Below are 15,107 nucleotides of genomic sequence, written 5' to 3'. Positions count from 1 at the left end.
AAATGCTATAACTGTGATGCAAAACAAACTGGACACAGTGACAATGAGGATTAGAGAAGCAGAGGAAAGAATAGGTAAGATAAAATTATGGAAAATAATGAATCTGGAAAAAAGAGGGAAAGAAAATTACTGTATCACAAGGGGAGACTTAGAGAACTATGTGGTTCCATGAAGTGACACAATATCTATATCATAGGAGTCCCAGAAGAAGTACAGGAAAAAGGAGCAGAAGGTTTATTTGAACAAATTAGAGAACTTCCCTAATCTGGGGAAGGAAACAGGCATTCAAGTCCAAGAGGCACAGAGAACTCCCCTCAAAATCAACAAAAACAGATCAACACCATGACGTATCATAGTGAAACTTTCAAAATACAAAGATAAAGAGAGAATTCTAAAAGCAGCTAGGGAGAGGTGCCTGTTTGGCTCAGTCAATTAAGTGTTTGATTTCAGCTCAGGTCATGATCTCACAGTTCATGGGTTTGAGCCCCACATCAGGCTTTGTGCTGACAGCTCAGAGCCTGGATTCTGCTTCAGATTCTGTCTCTGTCTCTGTCTCTGTCTCTCTCTCAAAAATAAATAAATATTAAAAAAAAAATAAAAGCAGCTAGGGACAAAAGGTCCTTAATCTATAAGAGTAGACACATAAGGTGAGAAGCAGACCAATCCACTGAAACTTGGCTGCCAGAATAGAGTAGCAGGAAATATTCAATGTGCTAAATGAGAAAAATATGCAGCCAAGAATACTTTATCCAGCAAGGCTGCCATTCAGAATAGAAGGATAGGTAAAGACTTTCCCAGACAAACAAACAGTAAAGGAGTTTGTGACCACTAAACCAGCCCTGCAAGAAATTTTAAGGGGGACTCTGAGGGGAGAAAAAAAAAGACCAAAACAACAAAGACTATAAAATTCCAGAGAACATCACCAGAAACACCAACTCTACAGGTAACACAGTGGCAATAAATTTATATATTTCAATAATTACTCTGAATGTAAATGGACTAAATTCTCCAATAAAAAAAGACATAGGGGCATCAGAATGGTTAAAAAACAAGACCCATTTATATGCTGCCTACAACAGACTCATTTTAGATCTAAAGACACCTGCAGATTGAAACTGAGGGGGTGGAACCATCTATCATGCTAATGGAGGTCAAAAGAAAGCCAGAGTAGCCATAGTGATATCAGACAAACTAGATTTTAAGACAAAGACTGTAACAAGAGATGAATAAGGGCATTATATCATAATTAAGGGTTCTACCCATTAAGAAGATCTAACAATTAAAAAATACTTATGCCCCCAATTTGGAAACACCCAAATATAGAAATCAACTAATCACAAACTCATTGATAATAGTAGGAGATTTTAATGCCCTACTTACAACAATGGACAGATCATCTAAGCAGAAAATCAACACGGAAACAATGGCTTTGAATGGCACCCTGGACTAGATGGACTTAACAGATATATTCAAAATTTTTCATCCTAAAGCAGTAGAATACACATTCTTCTCAAGTGCACATGGAACATTCTCCAGAATAGATCACATACTGGGTCAGAGATCAGCAAGATTGAGATCAAACCATGCGTATTTTCAGATCACAACACTATGAAACTTGAAATCAACCATAAGAAAAAATTTAGAAAGCCCTAAAATACATGGAGGTTAAAGAACATCCTACTAAAGAATGAATAGGTTGACCAGGAAATTAAAGAAGTAATAAAAATATACATGGAAGCAAATGAAAATGAACACATGATAGTCCAAACCCTTTGGGATGCAGCAAAGGCAGTCCTAACAGGAATGTACATTGCAATTCAGGTCTATCTCAAGAAACAAGAAAGTTCCCAAATACACAACCTAATCTTACACCTAAAGGAGCAAGAAAAGGAGCAGCAAATAAAACCAAAAGCCAGCAGAAGAAGGGAAATAATAAAGGTTAGAGGAGAAATAAATGATACAGAAACAAAAAAAGCTAGTAGAACAGATCAATGAAACTAAAAGGTGGTTATTTGAAAGAATAAACAAAATTGATTAATCTCTAGCTAGACTTATCAAAAAGAAAAGAGAGAGGTCCCAAATAGATAAAATCACAGATGAAAGAGGAGAGATCACAAGCAACACCACAGAAATACAAATAATTATAAGAGAATACTATGAAAAATTATATGCCAACAAACTGAGCAATCTGGAAAAATGGACAAATTCTGAGAAACTCACACAGTACCAAAACTCAAACAGGAAGAAATAGAAAATTTGAGCAGGCCTATAACCAGGAAATAAATTGAATCAGTTATCAAAAATCTCCCAACAAACAAATATCCTAGGCCGGATGGCTTCCCAGAGGAATTCTACTAGACATTTAAAGAAGAGTTAATACCTATTCTTCTCAAACTGTTCCAAAAATAGAAATGGAAGGAAAGCTTCCAAACTCATTGTATGAAGCCAGCTTTACCTTGATTCCCAAACCAGGCACAGACCCCACTAAAAAGGAGAATTATAGGCCAATATCCCTGATGAACATGGATGGAAAAATTCTCAACAAGATACTAGTAAATCGATTCAATAGTACATTAAAAAAAATTATTCACCATGATCAAATGGGATTTGTTCCTGGGCTGCAGGTCTGGTTCAATATTTTCAAATCAAACAACATGATATACTACATTAATAAAAGGATGGATAAGAACCAAATGGCCCTTTCAATAGATGCAGAAAACACATTTGCAAAATAGAGCATCCTTTCTTGATAAAAACCCTCAAGAAAGTAGGAATAGAAGGAACATATCTCAACATCATCAAGGCCATATATGAAAGGCCCACAGCTAATATCATCCTCAATGGGGAAAACCTGACAGCTTTTCCCCTGAGGTCAGGAATAAGACAGGGATGTCCACTCTCACTACTGTTGCTCAACGTAGTACTGGAAGTCCTATCCTCAGCAATCAGACAACAAAAAGAAATAAAGTCATACAAACTGGCAAAGAAGAAGTCAAACTTTTACTCTTTGCAGATGACATGATATTCTACATGGCAAACACTAAACACTCCACCAAAACTACTAGAGCTGATATGTGAATTCAGCAAAGTTGTAGGATATAAAATCAATGTACAGAAATTGGTTGCATTTCTATACACCAAGACTGAAGCAGCAGAGAGAGAAATCAAGGAATTGATCCCATTTATAATTGTGCCAAACCCATAAGATACCTAGGAATAAACCTTACCAAAGAGGTAAACGATCTGTACATTGAAAACTATAGAAAGTTTGTGAAAGAAATTGAAGAAGACACAAAGAAATGGAAAACCATTTCGTGCTCATGGATTAGAAGAGTAAATATTATTAAAATGTCTATACTACCCAAAGCAATCTACACATGCAATGCAAACCTTATCAAAATAACACCAGCATTCTTCACAGAGCTAGAAAAAACAATCCTAAAATTTGTATGGGACCAGAAAAGACCCCAAATAGGCAAACTAATGTTGAAAAAGAAAACCAAAGCCAAGGCATCACAATTCCAGACTTCAAGCTGTATTACAAAACTGTAATCATCAGGACAGTATGGTACTGGTACAAAAATAGACACATAGATCAATGGAATAGAAAAGAGAACCCAGAAATTGACTCAAATGTATGGCCAACTAATCTTTCATAAAGCAGGAAGAGTATCCAATGGAAAAAAAGACAGTCTCTTTAACAAATGGTGCTGGGAAAACTGGACAGCAACATGCAGAAGAATGAAACTGGACCACTTTCTTATGCCATATACAAAAATAAATTCAAAATGGATGAAAGACCTAAATGTGAGACAGGAAACCATCCAAATCCTAGGGGAGAAAACAGGCAGCAACCTCTTTGACCTTGGCTGTAGCAACTTCACGTCTCCAGAGGCAAGTTGGAAATAAAAACAAAAATGCTGGGACCTTATCAAGATAAAAGGTTCTGCACAGTGAAGGAAACAGTCAACAAAACTAAAAGGCAACCAATGGGATGGAAGAAGATAGTTGCAAATGACATATTGGATAAAAGGTTAGTATCCAAAACCTATAAATAACTTATCAAACTCAACATCCAAAAAACAAATAATCCAATGAAGAAATGGGCAGAAGACATGAATGGACACTTTTCCAAAGAAGACATCCAGATAGCTAACAGATGCATGAAAAGATGTTCATCACTCATCATCAGGAAAATAGAAATTAAAAACTACCCCACACCTGTCAGAATGTGTAAAATTAACAACACAGGAAACAATAGATGTTGGCAGGGATGTGGAGAACGGGGAACCCTCTTGCACTGTTGGTGAGAATGCAAATTGGTGCAGCCACTGTAGAGAACAGTATGGAGGTTCCTCAAAAAAAAAAAAAAAAAAAAAAAAGAATTACTCTATGACCCAGCAATTCCATTACTAGGTATTTACCCAAAGGATACAAAAACGCTGATTCAAAGGGGCACACACACCCCAAAGTTTATAGCATCACTATCAACAATAACGAAATTATGGAAAGAGCCCAAGTTTCCATGTATACATATGTGGTATATATGTACAATGGAATACTACTTGGCGATCAAAAAGAATGAAATCTTGCCATTTGCAACAACATGGATGGAACTAGAATGTAAGTGAAATAAGTCAGTCAGAGAAAGATAAATATCGTATGGTTTCATTCATATATGGAATTTAAGAAACACAACAGATAAACATAGGGGAAGAGAAGGAAAAATAAGATAAAAACAGAGAGGGAGACAAATTGTAAGAGATTCTTAATTCAGAGAACAAACTCAGGGTTGCTGAAGGGGTGTTGGGTGGGGGATGGGTTAGATTGGTGATGGGCATTAAGGAGGGCACCTTCTGGGATGAGCACTGGGTGTTATATGTAAGTGATGAATCACTGGGTTCTACTCCTGAAATCAATATTATACTGTATGTTAACTAACTTGAATTAAAAAAAAATGCAATATGTATGAAGTGTTTCAGACCAACTCCAGAAAGTGTTGTTAAAATATAGTCATCTCAGTTGTCTCTTAAAATTGCTTTGAATTCCTCTGTATTTGTGGCTATTTCTCCTTGTTTGTAAATTTGTTAACTCTATTTTCTAGGTTAAGGCAGCTACTGCTTTGTTATTTCATTAATTATTTCAAAGAATCATTTTTTGAATTTTTTTATCACTAATAATCTTATTTAGTTTATTTTGGTATTCTAATATCATTAACTAATTTCGTTTTTCTAATGTGTAATATTTTTCTTTCTTCTTATGCTCCCTTAATTTTGTTGTTCTTTTTCTAAGTATTGACTTGAATGTTCAATTTATTCTCATTCTTTCTTATTTAATAATGTATTTATGATTTTGCATTTAACTGTAAGAGTTTAGCTTGCCACATATTTTTAAAATATAAAATGTATTTCATTATTATTTTGCAGATATTTTGAAATTTTAGTTTTGATTTTCTCTTTGGTGCAAGTGTTGATTATAAGTAAATTTCTTAATTTTCATGAGATTGATTTTCTTCCTTCTCTCCTCTTCTTTCTCTTTATTTATAGTTTAATATCACTGGAGGTCACAGTCAGATAATATGTTCTGTGTGATATCTAGTTTCTTTTTGTTTGATTAATGTTCAGAATTTTATAAATATTCCATGAATTCTTGTACAGCATGTGCATTATTTTTATTAGGAAGAGCAAGTTCTACATATCTATCATGTTCATGTTTACCAATTGTGTAATTGAATGCAACATTCTGAATTATTTTTTGTTCAATTGATTTATTGTGGACTAATATTGTGATGATATTAAGTCTTATATTATGTTTTAGTCTACTTTTCTTTGCATTTCTTATAGTATATGTGTTATGAATTTTAATATAACTATTTTGCACATCAAGACTATTATAATCATATTGTGGAATGTACTGTTTGTCACAAAGTTTCCTTTGTTTAACACTTTTTCTTGAATTTAATTTTGCAAATTAATTTTAATGTTAATACTGTGATCAACATTTTATGATAGTTTTACAAATGTAATAATTGTAAATTAGATGAACATAGAAAATTGTAGCTTTTTAATTTTATTAGTTTTTATTTTTTATTGTTGAAGTATAACTGACATACAATGTTATAATAGCTTCAGTTGTACAACATATTCATCCAACAATTCTATAGATTACTCAATGCTCACCATGATAAATGTAGTCACCATTATATATATATATATATATGTATATATATATATTATATACCACATTATTATAATATTATTGACTATATTTCCCATGTTGTATTTATCATCTCTGTGAGTTAATTGTTATCTAACTGGAAGTTTGTACCTCTTAATCCCCTTTACTTGACCATTCCCCCACCCACTTCCCCTCTGGGAACCATTAGTTCTCTGTATTTATGAGTCTGTTTGTTTGTCTATTTGTTTTGTTTTTCAGTTTCCACATGTAAGTGAAATCATATGGTATTTGTCTTTCTCTGTCTGACTTATTTCACCTAGCATAATACCCTCTACGTCCATCCATGTTGTCACAAATGGCAAGCTCTCATTCTTTTTTATGGCTAAATAATATTCCGGTGCGCAAGTGCGCGTGCGCGCACACACACACATAATGACTCATCTTCTTTATCTTCTTATCTATCAATGGACACTTGTATTGCTTCCATATCTTGGCTATTGTAAATAATGCTGCCACAAACATAGTGCTGACAATATCCTTTTGAATTAGTGTTTTCATTTTCTTTGAGTAAATGTGCCATAGTGGAACTACTGGACCATATAGTGTTCTATTTTTAATTTTTTGAGGAACCTCCATACTGTTTTCCAAAGTGGGTGTATCAGTTTGCATTCCTACCAACAGTGCATGGTTTCCCATTTCTCCAAATCTTCACCAACACCTGTTATTTCTTGTCTTTGTGATACTAGCCATTCTGAGTGGTGTGAGGTCATATCTCCTGGTGGTTTTGATTTTCATTTCCCTGATGATAAGTGATGTTGAGTATCTTTTTGTGTATTTGTTGACCATCTGTATGTCTTCTTTGGGAAGATGTCTATTCAGGCTTTTTTATTTTTCATATCTGAGCTAATTTTCTTCATAAGCCTTTACCCTTCTAGAAAGGAATAAAACTGGAACTTCCCAAATAATGATATTCCAGTTTCCTTAGGATTACTTATGCTCTTTTGGGTAAATGCTCACAGTTTTTCAATGCCCCTTTCCTCTTTTTTCATCTTGAGATGGCATCTTGGAATATGAGGTATTTTACATAACATAACATGACAGGATTTGTTGCCATTGTGTGTCTTTGTTAGTCTCTGTTGCAAGGGTCTGTTGAGGCAGGAAGGATCCTATCTGAGCTCTTGGGTGAGTGGGCATTGGGTTGAGTGATGTTCATATTCTGTGGGCTCTGCTTTTTCTGGCACTGGGTCTTTGTTGCTGCAACAGCCTGTCTAGCTTTTCTGGGCCCTAAGGCACATGAGATGTTCTGGGTTCCTATTTTCTATACATAGACTTTGAGGAGCACACCACCACTACCCCAGGGTCAGGGACCCAGCCCTCTTCCTCTGTTAATCCATGTTGCCTATTTTTTCCACATGACGTTGGTAAGGCACTAAGCAGTAAGAAGGATTTTCCCTATAAGGTCTTTCAGCTTCCGCAGGTCATGCTGGGGGAGGAGGGCCACTAGCCCTGATACTTTCAGCTTTCCTCAATAATTAGTAGAATGTTTTTTAGCTTTATCCTTTTTTATGTCCATTTTTAGAACTTTTGACTTATCTGAGTTGCTTTGTGTTTTATTTTTTTTTAATTAAAAAAAATTTTTTTAAATGTTTGTTTTTGAGAGAGATAGAGTGCAAGCCCTAAGGAAGAGGCAGAGAGAGAGGGAGACAGAGGATTTGAAGCAGGCCCTGTGCTCTCAGCACAGAGCCTGACATGGGGCTTGAACTCACAAACTGTGAAATCATGACCTGAGCCCAAGTCGGATGCTGAACCTACCGAGCCACCCAAGTGCCCCCCACCCTTCTTTAAATGTGTGTGCTTTAAGTTATAGATAAACCTAAAGCACAGTTTTAGAAAAGTATGATGTAATCCGAACATCTTGTTCCTTTAATAAGTATATTTACCTCCGTGACTTACGTTGTTGATCCATCAGCACATCCTGTTAATTTTATCTGCAACTCCATCTACTCTTTGTCTCCACCACTACCATCCTAATATAAGCTCCCTTATTTTTGTTGTTCTGTTTTGGTCTGCATTAATGCAAGAGCCTCCAAATTTATCTCCCCGATTCCAATCCGCACAGCAGCCAGAGTGATTATTTAAAAATATGAATGAGATCTTAAGTTTGCAAGACTGGACGAAGGCATCGTGCCACACTTGAAATAGAATTCGAAATCTTTCCTCAATTCCACATGGGCTATATTCTCTAGCTAACCTCTATAACATCATCTACTCCTTTCTTCCTTGCTGACTACGCTCTGGCCAAACCACACTGACATTCTTTCTGCTCTGGAACTAGACAAGCTCCTTCCTGCTTATGGCTTTGGGGCTAGTCTCCTCTGTCTGTGGAATGCTCATTCTCCATGGCTCCTTAAATCTGGCTTCTTCCTGTTGTTACTTTCAATTGTCACATCTTTATAGAGGCCTTTCCTGACCGTCCAATCTAAGTAGTTTTCCAATGGCATTTTATCACATTCCCCTTTTTTGTATTCAACACAGCACACGTTACTACCTGATTACTCTCACTGATATATTTGTTTATCTGTCTTGAGCGGTAATATGTGAGCTGTACACGAGTAAGAGCATGTCTGTCAGTTATCGCTAATAATGATAATAGTAATAGTGAAAGAATATAGCATCTACTGTGATTCTTCAATCTGGTCCTGTTCTGAGCCCTTTCCACGTATCAGTAAATCTTTAATCTTCATTACAATCTCCAGAGGTTAATACTATTATTACCTTCATTTATAGTTGTAAGGACTGAGACATAGAGAATTTCCGTGACTTATTCAGGGTCACGTGGCCATTAAATGGTAAAGCTGGGCTTTGAACCCAGGCAAGGTGGCTTCTGGCACTACACTGCTATGTGCTAGTCACAGGAAGTACAGATTCAAATAAGGCGGGGACATTCCTCTCAAATTCTCAATAGTCAGGAACTTCAGAGAATGAAAGAAATCACAACAAACCATGTGAAGTTTTATATTACAGAAATAGGGGGCAGCTAGGAAAGCATATAGATGAGACATCTTATTTATGTTATAAAAATGTTTTTGTATTAAAATATATCAGGAAACCCTGAAATGTCTTAATTAGTGTATATATTATATATAATATATATATAATATATATTATATATATTATATATATATATATACTAATATTCATAGTATATTCATTAACAAAACCTTATCCAGGGTTTTCTTTCTGTGGTTTCAGTTACCCACAGTCAACCAGGTCAGAAGCAGATGATCCTTTTTCTGACCTATTATCAGAAATTCAGGGGGCGTCTGGCAGGCTCAGTTGATGGAGTGTGCAACTCTTGATCCCTTGGTTGTGAGTCCGAGCCCCACGTTGGGTACAGAGATTACTTAAAAATAAAATATGAAAACAAAAAAAAGGTCAGTGGTAACCTCACAGTGCATCACAACACCTCCATTGTTCACCTCACTTCATCTCATCACATAGGCATTTCGTCATCTCACATCATCATAAGAAGAAGGGTGAGTACAGTACAATAAGATATTTTGAGAGAGATGGAGACCACATTCATATACTTTTATTACAGTATAGTGTTATAGTTGACCTATTTTGTCATGAGTTATTATTACTATCTTGCTATGCCTAATTTACAAATTAAACTTTGTCATAGGTATGTATGTATAGGAAAAAACATAGTACATCTAGGATTTGGTATTACATGTAGTTGCAGGCATCCACTGGGAGTTTTGGAACGTATCCCTCTGCACATAAGTGGAATGACTGTGTTTGGTGGGCCATCCACCTTTGCTTATGTAGGTTATCTGGAGTCGTTCTTGTAGAAATGTGGAGGTAGCCAGATGAGACATTGTCGATATGAAACATACTGAGAAACTGAAATCTGTAAGGCTGGATTCTTTTCCTGAAATGATTCTGGTATTGGTTTTCTATTCCTTTATCCTGGCTAAGAAAGAGATTGTTTCACAGATGAAAGGTGATGTGAGGGGACTAGAAGGAGGTGAACCCAACCATCAAGAGAAAACCATTATTTTCCTGCTTTGATGAAATCATTTTGAAATAATGAGGCATAATTAATGTCAGTGCTTATGATTATGTGAAAGTTTGCCAAGATACCCAGTGGAATCCTAATGGCCAGAAATGGCAGTTTGATCACGGGTGTGCCAAGTAGCCATCCCATGCCTCGCTGAATTCAGCAGTAAAATGAGATTAACTGCACCCATCAAGTAATAAATTAGACTACGATTACCACCAGTAATGGCTAGTCTACTTTTAGTGCCAGGAGCTAATCTAAGGGTGTTGCAGTTTATTTAATCTTCACAGCAAACCTGGTGAGGAAGGTATTATCTCTGGTTTACTGATAAGAAAATTGAGGCCCAGAAAAGTTAAGCAGTTTGCTTAACATCCCACAGCTACAAAGTGTGAATTTGAACCCAGCTATAGGGTTGTGTAAATAAAACAAGCAAATAATTGCCACTATTGAGTGGCTTCTATTTGCCTGGCACTGTGCTAGGCACTTTAATGTGTGGTCTCATTTACTTCTCATAACCCTGTGAAGTAAATGTACTCATTGAACAGGTAAATAACTGAGACTTGGGATGATGGAATTTTCCCAAGGTTACATAGGGTCAGGCCTGCCTGACTCCAAAGTCTATACAAACTAGTAATTCATTAAACTCTTTAAACTAGCAAGTGGTGTACGTTCTTCCTTCTCCATAATTGCCTTTACCACACTTACTTTTCTCCTTAGGTGCTTTTCTCTCCCTCTCTCTCTCTCTCTCTCTCTTTCTTTTTTTTGTGCTTTTATGATACACCACTCAATAATGTGCATAATGTAAAACCTGCTAACATTTTCTAAGCCTAGACTATGTGCTGGGCATTGTGCTAAATTACTTTCTATTCATTACCTCGTTTAATCCTCCCAGTGATCAAATATTGCAGGTACTAGTATAAGCACCATTTTTTATATGAGGCAACTGAAGTTGATAGAGATGCTCTTGGCCGCATTTTACTGAAGAGTCTGATAATGCAATATTCTTTTGACAAAATGAAGCATTTTAAAGCCTCATTGCATTTGCTTGTACTGTGAATAAATGAGCCAGATTAAAAATTCTTTTAGTTCTTGAACATTAAGAAACACGCTATCCTATTTTAAAATGTGTGTTTTTGTTTTTTTCCTCTTGAAACAGTGTGGTTTGGAGTTGTCTTCTTTGCGGTGTGTTTCTTGAAGAGTTCTGTTGCGCTAATCTGGTTAATTCTGGATGCTTCCTTTTGCCCTTGTCTTTCTGCAGGTCTCTGCTCTGTTCTCAGGACAGCCACCATTAGCTTGTGTCTACTGAAGGAACCAGTGGAGCGGGGGCAGGGTGTTGGGTCTCTGGGAAACTCATTTGCATACTTCTTGTTACAAAGGCCGACCACATCCTGGTTAAGACAATGTGCTGTCTGATAAACAGACTGCATCCCCCAGTGTCTGCCTGGAGCTCGGCCAGCCTGTGGTCCGCCTTTGTCACAAGGTGCTGTTTATTCTGCCTGGAAGTCCAAGGACAGGACAAACCAGCTAAATGAACCTTTTATTTCTCCCATTCTCTGGCAGAAATTCCGTGGGTCAAAAACATTTATTAATATTAGATTAAAGGGGAGGCATCAGAATTCTCCAAAGAAGCTTTCCTAACTCTGTGGAAAACCTATTAAAGGTTTTTATCTTCTTTTCTAGCTATTAATTCTTTGGGGATCGGGGAAACTAGAAAACATGGAAAATACAGTGGGAGGGCAATATAAAGATCAAGATTTGCCAAGATTCTGTGTTGATAAATATTTATTTCCACATCTGTTTTCTATGTGTTCCCTTTCTCTTTTCCTTCTCCCTTCTAACCCAACACACAGACAAAAGGAAGTGGAGGCTTAAACAATTAACTGGTGACTGCAGGACTGGTTGTTTAAGAATCTGGGTAACTGAGTTCTAATTTCTCCATTCCTTCTACAATTTGGTAAATTAAAAAACATTTTTGTGATGCAGTCTCATTTATGGCAGTTAAGGTAAGAAATCTCTCTGTGCTATTTTTTTATTTTTATTTAGTTTTTTTTTTTACTGCCATTTCTAAAAACTCCTCTCGAAACAATTCAACATTTCCTGCTCTGCTGAAAGTGTTTTCAAATGTCAATGTATAAGATATATTTTAACCACAACTTTTACTGGTGACTGTAATCATTGAAAGGAAGGTATTCAGTGATACAGGAGTTGTTTTAGTGGTTTTAATCAATAATTCCTGTAAACAGACTCTGTGTTGAGGGAATAGAGTATGTGGCTATTTCCTTTCTGCATTTACAGTGAGGTCTTGCATCTATTACAGCCACTCATCTGTAGCTAATCTCACATGAGGAGCGAAGACTTTCAGTCAAGTATTGACTGGAATCCTCCTGGAGGTATTCGTGGAAGACAGGGCTAGAGATGATGTTACAGAACAGTTTGAGAACTATGCTAGTCGGCATTTTGAAGGATTACTAACAATTCTAAGAAGGCCTCTGAAGAGATTTCTGGCAACCGAAGGACAATAATATGATAGAGATTGATTATTTTGAGGTTTTGAAGCTAAATACTAGCACATGGTGAATATTGAGGTTTGTTGTGAAAATAAAAATTAGACCTATGCAGAAAACCCTGTGAAGAATATCCTAAGGGGGTATTTTGAGCAATATCAGCTTTCCTACATTAGGAAAGATCGCTAACTTTTAGTGAATGTGTTTTCCTTTACACATCATACCAGTCCTCAAGACTCAAAGTCAGCAGCAATTAAGAGCTTACCAAGAACAGTGAGCCAACTTCTATTCCAGAGAGGCAGTTGGTTGTAAAAAGAGCAGCCTCAGTAAAGGGGACTGTGATAGCACTGTGAGGCATTGAATAAACACGCTTTCCTCTTTATTGGCCGTGTGGCTTTGGGCAAGTCACTTAACCTATATAACCCTCAATTTCCTCATCTGTAAAATAGAGATAATAATACCTACCTTGCTGTATTTTGTTGTAAACATTAGATGTCTAGAGACTAACAATGTCTGGCAAAATAGCCCTCAGCAAGTAATATTTATTTCCCTTCCTGTCTCCCTCTCTGTCATTCTCCTTACTTTGCACTTGATGTATTAATAGGCATTTGAGATTGGCTGTGCCACTTACCTTCTCTGGGCCTCATTTTTAAAATGAGGAGTTAATGTTTCTAGGTACCCTCTGGTTCTGAAGTAGTATAGTATCATGACAGGGAAATATTTATAGTCAACCATCGGGTGTGTTAATCAACAAAAACATGGTTTTTGGAGGCACCTGGGTGGCTCACTAGGTCAAATGGCTGACTCTTGATTTTGGCTCAAGTCATGATCCCATGGTCGTGAGGTGGAGCTTGCTTGGGATTGTCTGTCTTCCTCTCTCTCTCTCTCTCTGCCCCTTCCCCTGATTGTGCTCTCTCTCTCTCAAAATAAATAAATAAATAAACATTGAAAAAACATGACTTGTGTATGCTAAGATGTGCAAATGTAAGATGGTGTTATGATGGTGCCTCCTTTGTCCTGTTCAGAAGTATTTCCGTATTGAATTTCACACAGTCTTGGAGTTTGGCCATTTTCATACTCTTAGTATGTTTCTGGTATGATTTTGCTATGGAATATCTTTATCACCATGGGGCTAAAGAGATCCTTGAAGGCAAGAAATAGTTTTTTTAGTCTCTGTGATCCCTGTATCCAATTGATTGCCTGGTAGATAGTAGGTTCTCAGTCAGAGTTGTGGATGAATAAATGCAGTTGATATCATTTATTGACCATCTAACTAAGCTCGGGGCTCTGTTAGAGCTTTATTTACATTATTGTTTTTATTATGATAGAAATCAAGAACAAATCAAGTGGCCATTTTCTTCACATACTTTGGAAGAGTAGTTATAGAAGGTTGTCCACTACCAAATTTTTTTGTTGTACTTCTCTAGCCCTCTAGTTTCCTGTATCCTCTGCACCATGGTACTTTGATGAAATGTGCCACACCATGCTTTATGATCTGATATTTAAAAAGAGTGTAGGCATTTAAAGCCATATAAATAAAAGGACTCTAGGCATTTAGAATGCATTCATGTCACTGCCTTTGATATCCAGTACTGTTACCTGATCTCCAAAAAGTGTTTCACATCCTTCTGTGACTGTAGCTCAGCTGTTCTTATAGAATCCTATGTGGTTTATGTTTTTGGTTTCATCCAGGAGCTACAGTTATCTTTGATTATCTAAGGGAGATCATCCAGCATGGCTTACGGTTATTATCTGACTCCCTGCCCCTTGGAGATTTTACTGTTCATTAGCATCTCTACCAGAGGGTAGAGAGAGGGAAAGGGGAAAAAAAAAAGAAAATGAAAAAAGCTGGAATTGAAACCAGTGCATTTTGCTTCTTGGTTACAGTTCTGGTAAACGACTGGACCAGAAGTGGAGGAAATTGAAGTTGCAGGGTTTCCATAGCCATTTGGCCCATCTCCCAAAGGTTTTGCTGGCCAGTGTGTTTGAGGATAGGAAGTGGCTAGGGTGTGGTTTCAGACCTAGACCTTGACTCTGTCATCAGAAAAGATGGGATAGAATCTATAGGTCATTCCTATGTTTGAAAAAGTGGTTGACTGGGCTCATACATATGATTATTGCTGGAACACTGTGCATCGGGTTTGTATGCCAACAATGTGTAAGGTAGAAGGTGGCATGATGGTTACTTGTGGTTGTTTTTATCCCAAATTCTTTGGCATTCAGGGCACGGGACAAAAGTATATAGTTTTGGTTTGGCATTCTGTGACTATCCAGCTGTGTTATTTTCTTTCCTTCTCTTTTATGGGGTAGTTTAAGGTTTAGATTTTCTTTTTACCACAGAATCTAATTTAGTTGTGGCATTT

The sequence above is a fragment of the Panthera leo genome, chromosome B1 (genome assembly GCF_018350215.1).
Source record: "Panthera leo isolate Ple1 chromosome B1, P.leo_Ple1_pat1.1, whole genome shotgun sequence".
NCBI lineage: Eukaryota > Metazoa > Chordata > Mammalia > Carnivora > Felidae > Panthera > Panthera leo.
This window is presented reverse-complemented; position numbering follows the sequence as displayed.